Source organism: Salvia hispanica, chromosome 1 (genome assembly GCF_029641045.1).
Source record: "Salvia hispanica isolate PSC_SH4W2 chromosome 1, Shi_PSC_v1, whole genome shotgun sequence".
Classification (NCBI taxonomy): Eukaryota; Viridiplantae; Streptophyta; class Magnoliopsida; order Lamiales; family Lamiaceae; genus Salvia; species Salvia hispanica.
The window spans coordinates 41,514,062-41,527,265 of record NC_142692.1 but is presented as its reverse complement, the minus strand read 5'-3'; the positions used below and the strand labels follow the sequence as shown (position 1 = coordinate 41,527,265).

General features: G+C 38.1%; 1 long non-coding RNA gene and 2 pseudogenes across 1 annotated transcript; 1 reads left to right on the top strand and 2 right to left on the bottom strand.

Annotated features, from left to right (window-relative positions):
- The first annotated feature begins 1,029 nt into the window (after positions 1-1,029).
- Positions 1,030-2,365, top strand: LOC148933830 (uncharacterized). The gene is made up of 3 exons (XR_016135341.1): positions 1,030-1,182; positions 1,571-1,636; positions 2,129-2,365. It is a non-coding gene; the product is annotated as an uncharacterized LOC148933830 (long non-coding RNA).
- Positions 2,366-4,001: 1,636 nt separating this feature from the next.
- On the bottom strand, positions 4,002-5,728 carry LOC125220654 (UDP glycosyltransferase 9 pseudogene; annotated as a pseudogene).
- Positions 5,729-6,912: 1,184 nt separating this feature from the next.
- Positions 6,913-11,566, bottom strand: LOC125220655 (UDP glycosyltransferase 9 pseudogene; annotated as a pseudogene).
- Between the last annotated feature and the right edge of the window lie 1,638 nt (positions 11,567-13,204).

Here is a 13,204-nt window from a genome sequence, read left to right as displayed (position 1 = left end):
AGGTTATGTTATAGATCAAACAGGAGAATTGTAACATCCCATTTTTTCGAACCCTAATTTTTGAGACGTGAAATTTTTTGCATTAAATGCTTTTAATGCTATGAAATATGTGGATTTAATTATGAGTAATTTATTGCATGATTTCTTGTGACCTAATTGCGATTTGGAGTAGAGATGGAGTTGAATAGTCAAACTTGTTGATTTAATGACGTGGCTATTGAATAGTCAATATCGTTGAAAAATATGACGTGGCCGTAGAATGGTCAAAGTCGTTGAAAAGGTGACGTGGAGGTGAAATTAGAATGGTGGATTTTTGTGATGCGATTATGTGAATATTTTGATGCGGGGTGAAATAATATTGTGGTGAATTATTTTCCTAAGGGATGAGTGAGAATTTAATAGGAGCATTATTTATTTAATTGGAATTTTCGACCCTCTTATTAATTGGAAAAAAATCCTATTTTCTTGGATTTAATTATTGCTTGGGATAATTATTTTAAATTAAATCCAAAGTCCGATTATTCCTTATTTATTCCATGAAAATTTTGGCCCCTATGATGATTTCAAGGAGATTTTCGAAAATCTCCTATTTACGGGAGAATGGATTATTTTATTATATTATCCCTTGTTTATCCTCTTCCATAAATGAATTCAAATATCCTAACATATCTTACCATATCTAAGGAGATCTTGCCATATCTTATATTAAATAATATTTGAAATTGATCCCTTATGGAGTAATCAATATTCACGCCTATTTCCTATTCTTAGTGGGAGATTTATTATTTTTATTCTGCTCCATGATATAGATTATTCTACTCCGTAAAATATCCAAATTTAATTATATGCTAATTAAATAGCATAAAATTCGAATCCCCCTATTTCTCTCTCTAAAATCACGTCAACTACTATCCCATATCTCTTCCAAATCTTTTATTTATTTAATTATGGGATTATATCTTGCACTCTATAAATAAGAGTGAAAACCTAAACCCTAGATTAAAGAAAAACCGCCCCCCCTCTCCCTCACGTCGATCTCTCTCTCTCCCCACTCTCTCAAAATTTTCTTCTACTTTTCTCCAATATTTCTTCATCTTTTGGAGAAGAATTGAAGTTGAAATTCAAGAATTTTTGAAGAATCAAGGCTATTACTTTGTTTCTACCGTTTGTTCTATTGAAAAGGTATTTTTATTTTTATTTTTATTTTGATCTTCTCTTCTTCTACCGATCAATCGGTGTTCTTGAGTCCACATGCATTTAGAATGAATGAAGGGAAAATTAATCGATGAATTTGGGATGCATATGTGTATGTGTGTGTGACCGTGTGTGTGCACGCCTCGGGATGCGTGCACATGCGTTGTGTGTGTGTGCGTGTGTTGTGTGTGGAAAACACTCATGCGTGTCACGATTTGATGATAAATCTGGAGTTGTTGTGTGAATAAAAACGATATAATAACTGTACTTTGATTTTGAATGGGAATATTGAAAATAATCGATGGGAAAGGGAAACGTGAGAACATGCATGATTTTGGTCCATGACTGAGACTTATTTGAAATACATGAACTAAAGGTGATAGCTCGCGTTCTCGGTGTGATAACAAGAAGAAGTACGTACTTGAAATCGAAGAAAATCGAGGTGGGCTTTATTCTTAAACTCTCTCTTATGTTGCAAATATATGAAAGTGGAGCGATAAGGGTGGATTAAACTGTTATGCCATGCCTATGATTATTTTGGATATTGCGTGTGCCTGATGCCTAGTTTGCGAGTGCGCTCCATTAGGCTATAGGGCTATATAAACGAATTCAGGTATGAGTAGGGCCGCAAACCCTATCAGGCTAGTGTACACTGGAGATCGGGAGCCGTCCTTGCTAGTCGGCCGGTCTCGTGGGCGAAAGTGTGGCCACACTTCGTCGCACCATGATATTGTTGATTGATGAGAAAATGAGAGGTATTGTTTGACTGGCCAGTCCATGAAATATTTTGTGATACTCGATGCTATCTTTTAAACTAAATGCTAAACCTCGAGTTCATTATGGTAAGGGTGGCATAACTATTAAAACGTTTTGGCATGAGTCTACTGAGTATGCTTAAAATACTCAGCCCTGCATGTGTTTTCCATATGTGCAGGTTGAGCGGCGATGGGCGGTCGGTGGTGTTGAGACAGTTGAATCGAATAAAATGGATGTTTGGAACTTTAAGTGTAGTCGTGTCTTCATACATGGCTCCGCTTTCTCTTGGATTGCTTCCGCTGAATTTTTGGAAACTTATTATCTTTGGTTGTTTTGAACTTATTTCCTTGATTTGGAATATTGGGAAATATTGCGTTTTGTTGGAGTTACAGTAAACCCTTGACTTTTGAGCTTAGCCTATGTAGTCTATTAAATCTTGATTTTCGTGAGTAAGCCGTTGACTTATTGCCTTGATAGTTCATTAAACACTTGGTCAAATCTCTTTAAATGAAACCCAAGCCTATGTTCTTGTTGCATTTAGGTTCGCCTAGGTAGCAGTCGCCGTAATTATTATACCCTAGAAATCCGGGTTGTTACAAGAATTCATCGATAGACATTTTCAAAAGACATATTTGTCGTGTTTTTGATCTAGTAAAAATGTTGGGCCCATAAACGTAAGTGGCGTGAATAATTGAATGGCCTACCACATTTGCTTTTTGTAGGCTATAGCAAAGAGATAATGTATCTATGGCCACTAGACATTTTCAAAAGACATATTTGTCGTGTTTTTGATCTGATAAGAATGTTGGGCCCACAAACGTACGTGGTGTGAATAATTGAATGGCCTACCACATTTGCTTTTTGTAGGCTGTAGCAAAGAGATAATGTATCTATGGCCAAGAATTCAATCCTATACTACAAAAAATTCCCAATATTGTTTTAGTTAAGCTTAACAAAGTATGGCATGTCCTGATTTTGGATGTCAAAATGGTTGTTTTTTCTAATTATAAAGTGTAATTACATCCAGAAATGGAAAATGTATTTCGGGACATTGTTTTTTATCAATAGCTTAAATGTGGTGTATTAACGTAGGCACGGTCGGAGAAGGTTGCGATCATGGCGATGACGACATTGGTCTTGTTCATCTTATCTTTTTTCTTTTTTTTCCTTGTAATTTGGTAATTCATGTGTGTCTATTTAATTACATACATGTGCGTATTTTGCTTGAAATTGTTAGTCTTGATAGTTTTAGTTCTAAAGGCAAAACAGTGTTCTGAATATGTCACGTGAACATAATGTGTCGGTTTTTGGATCTATAGATACTTAATTTTATAATTTTTTAGTTGATTGATTGTCGTGAGTCTGTAACTTTCTTTTATTTCACAACTAATTAATATATTTACTTTTTACTATTCCTTTTTTTCCTAATAAATATTAAGAATTTTTTGTGGACACGAGATTTATTAGAGAAAAAATTGATAAAATAAAATATAAAATAGAAAATTTAGTGGAAGTAGGGTTAGTGAATAATAAAATCTATATTCATATTATTAGTAGTTTAGTTGGTATAATTTATAAATAAAGTGATGTATAGAAATAATGTGCATTTATATGTTACTACTCCTAAAATATTTCTCAAATTAGACAATTTATATTCTCTCCGTCCTTAATAATTTGTCACCATTTAATCTGGTACGAGTTTTAAGAAATGAAATAAAAAATGAGTTGAAAAAGTTAGTGGCATGTGGGTTCTAGTTTTATATATTAGTTTTATAATAAAATGTGAGTGAAAATGACTTAGTGGAATGTAGGGTTCATTACAAAAAATGATAAAAATAAAAAGTAATAAACTTTTATGGATGGACGAAAATAGAAATAAGTGACAAATTTTCAGGAACGAAGGGAGTAATTTTGGGAGAGGGATACTTTTTGCCAAAAATAAAAATGACTCGTTAATATTGATAATTTTCAAAATAAAAAATTACTTAACTAACAAAAAGAATAAAAAGTATACATAAAAGTAAACCCACGTCCTAACGTAAACAAGCTAACTACCTACACAGAAGTTCCTCAACAAAATGCCGAATATTATTGATAGAAGTCCCACCACATTCCACAGCATCCTTAGCCAATTTCCTAAACTCACAAGCCTTCCTTCTCATCTCAACCCCTCTCTCTCCTCCCACAACTCCTTCAATACACTCAGCAATCTCCTCTCTTTCACAACCTTTCATCACAACCCCAATCCCCCACACATCCTCCACAAACTTAGCATCCGTGGTCTGGTCCATCCATTGCGGCACGGCCACGACGGGCACCCCATGCCCGACTGCCTCCAGAGTCGAGTTCCACCCGCAGTGGCTCACGAAGCACGCCACCGCACGGTGGGCTAGCACCGCTGGCTGGTTACACCAAGCCACCACGAGGCCCTTCTCCCTGGGATTGAAATCCCGGGGGAGCTTGTCGGCCTCGGAGGCTCTGACGACCCATAGGAAGTGACGGTTGTTGGCGACGAGGCCGTGTGCAAGTTCTTCCATCTGAGGTTTTCCAAGGGATGCGATGCTTCCGAAGGAAACGTAGATGACGGAGGCGGTCTCTTTGGAGTCGAGCCATTGTGTGCAGGCGTCTTGTTTCGGTTCGAAAAGGTTGATGGTGATTAGGTTGTTGTTGTCTTTGTGGTTTAGGAGGATGGTTGATGGTCTTGATTGGCCATTTTCTGGCCATCCAATCTACTGTCCGGTAGAGAAGATAAATAAACAAAATATCATAAGAATATATACATTTTAGATCAATTTATAACGCCCAAAGAAGATAAATAAACAAAATATGATAAGAATATACATTTTAGATCAATTTATAACGCCAAGATAAAGGATTTATTTATCCTAGCATGCAAACTTCCTTAAAGTGGTTTAGGGGTTAGGATTAGGATACATTTGGATTATGTGACAAGGAGATTATGTTCCTATGGCCAAGAAATAATTGATGATATATGCATTAGACTAGAGCATATGATAAGTTACAACATTATGGATAAACCAAAAATAAAAATAAAAATAAAAATAGAATGATTAATTGTGGACGAATAGAGTATTTATTGATTGTACAATGATAAGTGATGAATTCATAACATTAGAACATTGTTGTGTCTAGACAAAATCATATGCATATTTATTAGGGCAAATAGCTCAAAACCTTAAAGTTTATTTAAATTCTAGTGCATTGCGCGACATTAAAAATAATCTGGAAAAAAATTATGATCTTTACATTTCTTCTCAATCATCACATAAAGAAATGGCAACCAAAAAATCTTATGTGGATATCAACGCCGACAGCAAATTCCAACACGTACGTACCTCTTTCTCGAGCATGTCGAACGTGTTGATGAAGATCCAATCTGCCTTGTCAAGATTCAAGAACTGGCCACAAAGATGGTTGACAATGGTCTGCTTGTCATCCATAAACATAGAGAGGTAAGGCAAATCCTTGACCCCAAGACAAGGCAACGAAGGCAGCCTCACCTCCCCACATTCCTCATAAGGATACTTCTGTAGTTAATGTGCAACAGAAAAAGTTTAATTATGCTTTTTGTTTAGAGTGTCATTAGTAGGTTGGCTGATTATGACACTAGTCATTAATTCTCTAGCATGTGTTTTCATTTCCTAGAAAAGGTGTCTCGTATTCCATCTTTAATTAGTGGAGATGGAGAGTCTTTTGAAAGTTGAACCATTTTCATCTATCTAAGTATCAGACTTTCTCCCTGAAAACTCACCTCCATAACAACTCCTAAAACAGAGACTATACAACCATTATCTCAATCAAAAACAAAGAGAAATTCTAGTGCCAACGATCTAACAGTTTGGCATCAGAGTCTATTTAAAATACTAGGATTTCTCCAACAAAAAAGCCTCAAGAAGGTGAAAGGAAGAGCAATAGTTGCTGTCAAGTTTCAGAAGAGTATCATTGTTTAGTCACATGTGTATGCAAAGATTTCCTAGCTTTTTCTTATTGAATTGTATACTGAAAATTTGCCTGCATTGAATTAGCAACGTTCACATGCATGCAATATTCGATTAAATATTGGATATGATAATGAAACATGTGAGTTCAAAAAGATAACACATTCACAATATTCTTGAGGCAAATGGCAAAAAAACATGAAGTTCAATCAAATTTGAGTCTACTGTGCGACGCTAAAAATCCCCTGGAAAAATTATGAAATTTAATTTGTTATCCATCATCACATCAAGTTTGTGTAATAGGCATCCAAAAATTCTTATACCAATGAAGTAATCGATGTCATCAACAATATATTATTAGACAAACGGATTGTTGTTTCGCCGTGAGATACAAATATGATGTTTTCCCGGTTATTTAAAGTTGTCTGGCAAACCAAAATTTGACCAAAACTTAAATGTTTTTAAGGCAATATTAGGCCTATTTGTCATGAATCTGAACAAATTTTCAGATTCAAGCCTGTCATACTTATTAATGTTTTAAAGTTGCCTGGAAAACCAATATTTTTTTTCAATTCAAACCTGTCATACTTATTAATTGAAGGAAAAATATGTGTAATTCATACTTATTTGATTGAATGTACTTGAGATTAATAATAAATATTTTCTTGAAAATGTTATTTACAATTATTGACTAAATTCTTTAGAAATATATTCGCTTCATTCACAAAACCTATGTAAAAAAAGTGGTTTCCACATTCCATTTCAGTCCGTCTTCAATAATTGTCACACTTCATTTTTACTATAAATGGTAAGTAGGTCTCACATTTCATTAACTCAATTCACTCACATTTTATTATAAAACGTATATAAAAAGTGGTTTCCACATTCTACTAAATTTTTCAATCAACTTTTCTTAGTCCTGTCAAAAAGTGACAATTAATTAGGGACAAAGGAAGTATGCTGAAAATGGAAAATACAACAAGTATATAGGGACGGAGTGAGTATCATCTCTCAATTATTCTATTTTCGTAGTGCGGAAACAAATTCATCAATATTAGTAGCAGAAGTCCCACCTTGTTCCACAGCCTCATGAGCCAAACTCTTCCACTTAGAAGCATTTTTCTTGAGCTCAATCCCTTCATCTCCTTCAACAATTTGTTTAACCCGCATCGCGATCTCCTCTCTCGAAACGATTCCATCCTCGCCCGAACCCCCATACGTCCTCGACAAACATAGCATTTGTTGGCTGATCATATTCCCGCGCCATGGCCACAAGAGGCACGCCGTGGCTCAGTGCCTCGAGGGTCGAGTTCCATCCACAGTGGCTCAGGAAGCACGCCACGGCGCGATGGGCCAGCACCTGTGGCTGATGACACCACTCAACAATAAGGCCTTTCTCTACATTAAGATTCTTTATCTTATCCATCTCAGAAGCTCTCACCACCCACAAAAATGGGCAGTTGCTCATTGCAAGGCCGTGGGCGAGCTCCTCCATTTGCTCCTTTTGGAAAGACGCTAAGCTTCCGAAAGAGACGTATACGACCGAGCCGCTCCCCTTGGCGTCGAGCCATTTTTGGCACGCTTGATCTTGTTTTGACTCAAACAGGTTGATGATGTGGTTTGAAACTAGTCTCTTGCTTTTCTGGAGTATTAAGTAGGTCCAACAGTCTTAACCGGCCATAGTCTTGCCATCCAATCCAATACCTCCAATGACACATCAAATTTAGAGCATCAAGTATATACACTAACATTTTCCCGGGAATAAATGTCATTAAATTAGAAATTTTGATCCAATTCTAATTAATCTATAAATTTGAAAACAAAATACTTCATCAGTCCATAAAAAACAGTCTTAATATTATGTGACACGAGTTTAAAGTGCAAAAATGACGTCATTTGGTGGTACTTTTCCTGGAGGGGGAAGTACTAAATCATGACATTTCTATTCTTTTCTTTGTTGTCTCATTCTTGTACACAATGACATCATTTGGTGGTACTTTTAACAACATTGTCGATTAGTTTGAATTAAGTAATTTTTTTTTATTTTCCTTGACGTTGTTTTAGTATCACCAAACGATGCTGTTTGATATCAATAGTCCAAAAAAAACTAAAACTTGGCATTTTCAAATCTTACGAGACTGACCAGAATATTACCAAACTAAGTGATTCAAGACTAGCCATTGTGAAGTGCCACACTAGATAAGCTTTGTGTGGCCAAAAAAAAGTGAGTAGTACCTGAGATTCAAGCGTGTGAAATGAGTTGAAGAAGATCCAATCAGCTCTCTCAAGATTATCAAACTGCTGACCAACATGATCCACAGTAACCATCGGTTCATCAAGATGCGCAAACAAAGGCAGATGATGCGGTCGAAAAGGAGGCAGCGCCGGCAAGTTCACGGTGGAGTGTTGATCGTATGGAAACCTCAGCAACCCTTGTCCCAAATGGTAATAAACAGCGCTAACGCTGCAAGACGAAGTGAAAAATGCAGCCCCGAGCAAGCCTCGTTGGTGCGTGATATCAAGCACCCACGGCATTGTGGAGTCGTAGATCACGGCTTTAACCTGGCCGCACTCATCCAAGAGGGCGGCCAGGCTGCGCGGCAGATTGGCCTTGAGACGGGCTAGGTAGGCTTTGACGGTCTCGGGCTGGGTGACTTGCTCGTGGCCATCGGAAATGTAACATCCCGGATTTTAGAACCCTAATTTTTGAGCCCTAGAATTAATTGTTGATGACGTGGAGTCGTGAATGCATTTATTGCATGTGATGCTATGGCCGAGTTGAGTTTAGGGTTTGCGTTGAAAGTTTGAAAAGTCAAACTTATTGACTTTATGATGTGGCATGTGATTAATTTATTTGTGTGATTTATGTGGTAAATTAATTGTTTAAGGGTGAGTGAGAATATTAGAGAAAATTTCCATAATTACTTGTCACCCTAATTCTTATAATTTTCGAACCCTAGACCCCTTGGAGAAAGAATTTCTATATCTCCGGAATTTATTTAATCCTTGGAATATTTATCCAAATTAAATTCCAAGAGCCAATTATTTCCTTGTTTAAAGATGGAAAAATCGAGCCCCTTATTTCCCTAGGTGATTTTCGAAAATCACCCATGTGGGAAGGAAAATATTATTTTGCCTACTTAATTGATTCCTTACTTGATTTCCTTCCATACCTAGAATTTAAAAATTCTACCAAATCTTTCCATACTTCAAGAGATCTTGCCTTACTTTATTTTAGTCAATATTCAAAAATCCATGCCTTATTTAAAAAGGCTAGAAATCGCCCCTTGTCTTGCTTCATGGAGGATTTTCCTTATTTATATTTTGCTCCATGATATTTTATTCTATATGGAAAAATACCAAAACAAAACCTTGGCTATCTAGAAGCCATAATTTTCGAAAATTATGGGGATTTGCCCTAGGATCTATTTTTGTTAATTCTTCTTCCCTACTTCACAATATTATTTTATTTTATTTAATTTGTGGAGAATGAGATCTTACCAAATATTATATTCTAATTACCTAAAGATCTTGTTGGACTCTATAAATAAGAGCCAAAACCCCTAACCCTAGCCCCCACATTTTCGAAACCCTCCCCCATACACTCTCTCATTTTTTTTCTTCTACATTACTCCATTAATCCTTCATCCTTTGAGAAGAAATTAAAGTTTAATCCAAGAACTTTGAAGAATCAAGGCTAATACTTAGTTGAGAGTATTTTCTACCGATTGTTTTTCGCTAAAAAGGTATTTTCGATTAAGAGTTATGGTTGTTCTTCTTCTACCTCTTCTTTTCTTCTTCCAACCGATTAATCGGTCTTCTTGAACCCTCATGCATCTTAGTTGAGTGAAAGAGGGATAAAAAGGGATGTGGGAACGTGTGTATGTGTGTGTGCCGAGTGTGTGTGTGGCGTGTGTGTGTGTGTACCGTGTGTGTGTGTGTGTTGTTGTGTGGTGTAGTGTGTGTTTGATAGTTAAATGATGGTGTGATAAACATGATCTTGATTAATTAGTGATGATAAGATAAATCGTTGGGAAGAGGGAAAAGTAATGAGACATGCATGAGTAAGAGTAGTATTGAACCTAATTTGTGATATGTGCCTATGTGATTAAAAGGTGAAACTTTGGTTGCAAAGCCGGATAACGGAAAAGCGAAACTACTTGAAAACTAAGCAATCGAGGTGGGCTTTACTCTAAAAACTCTCTTTTATTTTATCTAAATGTTGTTGGGCGATATAAGGGTGGTTTAACCGTTATGCCATACCTATGTTTGTTTTAATGTGATATCTGATCTGCTTATACGAATTCGGGTCTGAGTATGAGCCGCAAGCCCTACCAGGCTGTGTACACGATGGGATCGAGAGCCGTCCTTGCTAGTCGGCCGGTCTCGTGGGCGAAAAGTGTGGCCACACTTTCGTCGCACCATGGAATGATTGTTAATTGATGAGAAAATGGGAGGTTATTTTGACTGGCCAGTCTATGAAAATATATTTTGTGATACTCGTGATATTCCTTTTATAACTGCTTAAAAACTCGAGTTCACTTGGTAAGGGTGGCATAACTTATAAAATGTTTTGGCAACGAGCTCACTGAGTATTTCAAAATACTCAGCCCTGCATGTGTTTTTCCTTATGTGCAGGTTGAATGATGACGAGCGGTGGCGGGTGTTGAGCAGCTTAATAAATTAATATGGATGTGTTGAACTCTAAGTGTAGTTGTGTCATCACACATAGCTATGCTTCTCTCTTGGTCGTTTTCCGCTGAATTTTTGATACCCTTTAGAACTTCTTTTTGGAATATTTGCATCTTACTTTTGGTTGTGGCCTTAGCCTTTTCTTGTGATTCTGTCTGGGATACTATGCCGTACTCTTAAGGTTTTGATCCTCATTTATGATATCTATCTCCTTTTGAACTTCTAGGTTAAGATGTTGCATTTAATACTCTGATATCTCTTTCAATTCTTTTGGTCAATACCCTTTAAATGAAACACTAGTCTGTGTTTACTTCTTTGGAGTTGGTTTTGGGTAGCAGCCGCCGCATTTATTGTACCCTAGGAGGGCGGGCTGTTACAGTTGGTATCAGAGCGTCAGTTCTTTCCGCTCTGGACCCAAGAGTCTTTTCGAACCTTTGGATGTCTTTGTAATCTTTTTGTAAATGAACTAAATGCGAAGGGCTCAACACCGCAACTCGTCTCGTTCAACCGCAAAGAAAGAGGTACTAGATATTTTGTGCCGTGTGTTTGAAACTTGATGCTTTTTTTTGTTTTTGAAATGTTGTGCATGAAAAGTGACGCTTTCTGAATGACGATTTGTTGAATATGAGAACTTGTGAAGAGCCTATTTATGTGCTAGAAATATTATGAACGCGAAGCGATGCTTCTTGAATGATTTGTTGAATGTTACATGAGAACTTGTGAAAATTTGTAAAATGTGAATGTGATCATGTGGGACTATGTTGAAATGTTGCTATGCTTAGATTTTGGACTTTTGGACTTAGCATGTTTAGCTACGATCACAGCGCTTGTACCAACAATAGAAACGTGAAAGAACTAGTACAAGGCCGTTAGTGTATGTGGAGATTTGACGAAACGCGAATACAGAACGCACAAATAGTCGTCTTAAGAACGAGAACCTTGGACACGACGTTTTGAACCACCATCTTTTGACTCTCATACACTTTCGCAGCACCATTTGAGATCACGCACTATCTATTCTTTTCCACCTTTGTGATGGTGCTGACTTGTTCCTTTTTCCCTTTTCTGTAAATGGTCCAACCCTATCACGCCCTTATGCGTCACCGTTACGCTAAGAATAGGAACTTTCCGGTGGAGCGCTATAGAGAGCTAGAATGGGACGGAGAGCAGTTCCTTCTGAACTTCGTCACCGACTTCTATGGTCATTGGCTGGACGCCTACGCGTACGGAACTACCCATCACGAGGGAATCATGCGACTTATCCATATACTACCTTCCCCTTGGAGCGAGTGGACCGCTCAAGCCTCACAGTATCCTACACTTGGTTTAGCCCTCCCAAATACACGCCTCGAGGAGACTTCGTTGGCCTAATGGGAGTCTTACTTCCGGCCATGTCTACCGCCGTTGATGGACCTCCACTCCATCTGCCAACGCAAAGGTACTCCCCAGGAGCAGCACGCCAGATGAAGTATCGCGATGACGAGGAACCACACGTTGCTCGCGTACCCCGTAGAAGGACCCTTAGGATGCGCGTTTCAGCACCTCGAAGGATCATAAGAAAGGCCGAAGAGATGCTTACTTTGATTCCTTCGCCCCTAAGCAGCGAGAAGAAAGACGAGGAGTTAGGATCGTTCGAGAGAGGAGAGAGTTCGAGCGCCGAGAGTGTCGGAGAGTCGGGAGAACCAGAAGAGGACGAGGCCAAAAGTGGCTAGTGCTCGAATAGCGATTTTGTTTTCTTTTCCCCACGTTTTGAATTTCTAAGAACTTCTTTTTATGTTGTTATTTTTCTTCCGCGATTGAATCGCTCTTTTCCATTCATTGTACCAAGACCTTTTGGGATCATTTTTGAAATATTATGGGGAATTCGCACCTTTCATTCTATTACATGGCAATGAAGCCGTCTTCACTCTTCTTATCCTTATTGCATGAATATACTTGCTCTTTCTATTACCTTCCGAGTGTTTTCCACCTTATGGTGCAACCTTATTATGTTCTCTATTTTCCTAACAACTGCTATTGCGTGGTCTTTCTTTGGACCCTGCTTGTGAATGAGTTTAAAAATCTTTTCTTCCAAAGTACCCTATCACTACCTTGAAATGTTAAGTAAGTGCGCTAACCGTTTGAGTGTGGTAAATCAGAATGCCGCCTAGACGCAACGTGAGGAACGAGGAACCATCTTCCCATGCTTCGGAAGAGCAAAGTGTGACGCAACCAAGACCGCCGTCACCACCACCACCACCTCCACAAGTAGATAGGGAAGTTGTGAAGCTTTTCCTTGACCAAAAGCCTCCTACCTTCGACGGAATGGGCGAACCTGCGAAAGCCGAAACTTGGATACGTGCCTTAGAGCTCATTTTCCGAACCTTAGTGTGCAACGAAGCGGAGAAGATGATCTGCGTGACGCATCAGCTGACTGGATCCGCCGATTTTTGGTGGGATACCAAGCTAAAGACCATGCCCCAGGATCGCATAGACGGAATGACTTGGGAGGAGTTCAAGACAGAAGTTTACGATAAGTACGTACCCAAGAGCTACCGCAAGGCGAAAGCAGCTGAGTTTCACAACCTCACCCAAGGACATCTGTCTGTAACCGAGTATGACCG